The 3,956-nt window shown below is 32.7% G+C and overlaps 1 non-coding gene across 1 annotated transcript; it reads right to left on the bottom strand.

Annotated features, from left to right (window-relative positions):
• Nucleotides 1-3,061: 3,061 nt before the first annotated feature.
• Nucleotides 3,062-3,133, bottom strand: TRNAA-UGC (transfer RNA alanine (anticodon UGC)). The gene has a single exon. It is a non-coding gene; the product is annotated as a tRNA-Ala (tRNA).
• Between the last annotated feature and the right edge of the window lie 823 nt (nucleotides 3,134-3,956).

Below are 3,956 nucleotides of genomic sequence, written 5' to 3' on the forward strand. Positions count from 1 at the left end.
TGTCACTTGTCATTGATTTTATTTTCTTTTCTAAGTGAGCTCAACTAGATAGATGGCATTGAATGATATGCAACTTATTTTAGAGAAATGAAATAATATTAAAAAAGATAATATATATGAAAATGAATGATTTGCAACTTATTTTAAAGGAATGAAATAAAATAATAGTGACCCTAGGTTGGTACTCATGTTGCAACAAGCAAAATCCAGGAAGCTCTTTTGATACACAACGACAAAGTAAAAGATAAAGTAAATTAACGTATGAAAACAAATGATTCTACAACTTATTTTAAAAGAATGAAATAAAACAATATTGTGTGATTTAAGTTGGTACTCATGTTGCAGAAAACAAGTCCAAGAAGCTCTTTCGATGCATAACTACAAAGTAAAGGATACAAGTAAATTAACATATGAGAATGAATTATTTGTAACTTGTTCAAAATAGTAAAATGAAAGTAATAGTGTGTTATCTTAAGTTGGTATTACTGTTGGCACCTAACCAAGTCCAAAAAGTTTTTTCGATGTACAACTAAAAAGTAAAAGATAAAGTAAATTAACTTATCAAATCATTTAAGGATATTTTTTAATATTTTCATGGTTGTGTAACAGTGAGTTGTCGCCATTGTAACAGTGAGTTTCCGCTACTGTAGCAGTGAGTTGCCTCCACTGTAACAGTGAGTTGCCGCTACTACAACAATGAGTTGTTGCAACCTTGTTTTAACAATCTAACAATATTTCATTAAATTGTTTTCTTCTTTTGTAGATGGTGCAAAAGTGGACACTAATCATCCATGTTTGGTGTCATCCAAACCCAAGCCAAGCAGGGACTAGATTTGTGCTTCATAATGAAGCATTAAGCTAAGTCTATCAAAATAGTAGAGAAATACCTAGGACAACCACAAACAATTAAGCCTATTATCTTGCCTTGGTTGATGGGCTAAAAGCAGCAAGGAATTATGGTGCAAGTGACATGGTCACTTACACCAATTCATAGTTGATAACGAATGAAATTATTGGAATTTACCAAGTCAGAAAACAAAATATGAAACTCCTCCAAAAACAAGCCAAAAACATTGTTGCACAATTTCAAAGTTTTAACATAACTTACCAATCGGATGTCCAAAGGGTTGTTTGTTAGGTCCTTATAATACTAGTGATTCCCCCATTACTATTGTCATTGTAGCCCTTATTATTATTATTGTTGTGCCCCTACTGTCCCCATATTGTTATTATTATGCCCCATAGAAACCCACTATTATTATTGTTGTGCCCTTATATTATTATTGTTATGTCGGCTTTGATTATATTGTGACCCCTTAGACTCCTATATATAGAAATGAGGTTTTGTCATTTGTATCATCCAATAATTGTTCATTTGTGTAATGTAAAAGAGGTTTCCCCCTCGAAGAGGCTGGTTTTGAAGGCGTTGATCTATATTTTCTTCTATTTTGGGAGTTGGTTGCGTAACATTTGGTATTAAAGCTCTGGATTCTAGGGTTTTGCTGCTCCAAACAGGTCATCGTGGCATTTTCGCTATAAAATTTTTCTATGTATCAGTTTCAAGTCCTAAAGTCGAAATAGTGACATGTGGCACTTCATACAAGTTCTCTCTATTGAATCAGTCTATAATCAAGTCATCATGGGATATTTGGCATAACTCTTCCTTGGAGAATCCAATCTTGATCAGACTTGCGGGGTTGATAGGGTATTATTACAATTTTGTTAAGAATTATGGGAGAATAGCAGCACCTCTAACAACATTATTAAAGAAAGATGCATTTTCATGGACTCCAAAAGCAATGAAAGCCTTTGAACATCTTAAAGAGGCAGGTGCCAAGCACCGGTCTTAGCTACGCCGGACTTCAAAAAACCTTTTATTGTGGAATGTGATGCCTCAAGAAATGGAATTGGTGCCATTTTAATACAAGAAGAAAGACCCATTGCTCTCGAAAGTCGTCTAATCAAAGGAAAGTATTTACACAAAGTTATTTATGAGAAGTAAAAATTGGCAATACTACATGCACTTAAGAAATGGCAACCCTACCTAATGGGAAGACACTTCAAGGTAAAAACGAATCATGATAGCCTTAAATACCTTTTAGAACAAAGATTATCTTCAAAAGAGCAACAAAAATGGGTCACAAAGATGTTGGGTTATGAATTTGAAATCATCTACAAAAAGGAGAAGCAAAATGTTGTGGCAGATGCACTCTCAAGAAAGGATGAGGATGTGGAAGCATTGTTTTGCGCCATTTCTATTATCCAACTAGATTGGATAAACGAAGCAAGGGATGAATGAAAGAATGAAAAAGAAGTGTGGGCACTTATTCAAAAGTTACAACAAGATCCCAGTACATATGATACATTTAGCTAGAAAAATGATTCGTTATGGTACAAAGATCGCTTATACCTATGTAAGAATTCCCAACTCAAACAAAAGATTCTAACTACAATAAAAAAGGTCTTTAGTGAGAGTTGAAAAATGTCACCATAGGCTTAATGGTGATGGTCAAACAAGCCTTTGTCACAAAAAACTGAACGTCACCAAAGGTGGCATCGCCAAAAGTATAGGTGTTGTGGTGACATTCAAGCTCCGTCACCAATAATGATTTATAGTGACAGATAGTGATTGTCACCATTTCATATGAGCAATGGTAATGGATCTTAGCCTCTATTACCAAAAAAATGAATGTCACTAAAAGTGTAGGTGTTGTGGTGACATTCAAGGTCCATTACGAATAATGATTATAATGACAGATAGTGACTGTCACCATTTCATATGAACAATAACGATTTATTGTGATGGAATTTCATGGTTGTCAATATTAATGCATATATATTGCAGTGTTTATTGACCATCACTATTTCATATGAACAACAACAATTTATGGTGATGGACATTTCATGGCCATTATTATTGATACATATATATGGTGGCGTTCTTTGACCGTCACCATTTCATATTTTGGTGAGGATAAAAAAATGTCACCATAAGCTTATTGGTGATGGTCAAAAGAGCCTTCGTCACCAAAAAATAATCGTCGTCATTTCATATCAATATTAGGGCACGATGGAATCGAACCACCAACCTTCTGCTTGCAAAGCAGGTGCTCTTCCATTGAGCTAGCACCCTTTAAAAAATTATACCTTGAAACTTTATAGATTGTAAATTCTACAACTTTCAACAAATTATAAAACTTTGTAAAGTCTTGGAAAATATCTTACTAAACAAATAAAATAACATTGAAGTTGTAGGTCCCTACCTAAAGGTTATGGAAGTTATGAAAAGTGGGTGGAAGGAAAAATTATTAGATATAAGATACTAAATATGTTTAGTTGAATACTCAATTAGAAGTGAAACTTTGAATACATTTATAACCTATAAATTACCTATAATTATCAAACCTAAAATCTACAATTACATCAAATATTGATTTCTCACCTTGTGAATCATGTAAATCTGTTGTAACTGATTTGCATGCCAAAAAATAAGAAAAATGAACATTCATGATGTAATTATGACTAATTAGCTATATGCTTGAATCCTATTAGCTATGGGGTCTAGAAAACTAATTGGGAGTGCTTCTCGTTATTAATTAATTCAATATGTCAAAATACAACAATCAATAACAATGATCCTGAAATGTAACCAATAAACATATCTTAAAATTGTAAGTACAAAAGTTTGGCTAATATCCATAGTGCACACCAAGATACACAAAACAAAAAATAACACCTACACTCCATAATAAATAAATTAATTAATACTACAATTTCTTTAGCACTTAACATATTATATTAACATAAACGATGCACAATAGTTCACAAGTTCCAAATGACATGCATAGTTTCTAATTTATCTGTTAAGAAATTATAAGTAATTGAAGAGCCTACCATAGGACAAACTTGAAATAGAGAAGCATAAATCACATTAGTATAAAGTACAAGAATATATA

The sequence above is a fragment of the Pinus tabuliformis genome, chromosome X (genome assembly GCF_031772625.1).
Source record: "Pinus tabuliformis cultivar Carrire ecotype Pingquan chromosome X, CPIR1, whole genome shotgun sequence".
Lineage (NCBI taxonomy): Eukaryota > Viridiplantae > Streptophyta > Pinopsida > Pinales > Pinaceae > Pinus > Pinus tabuliformis.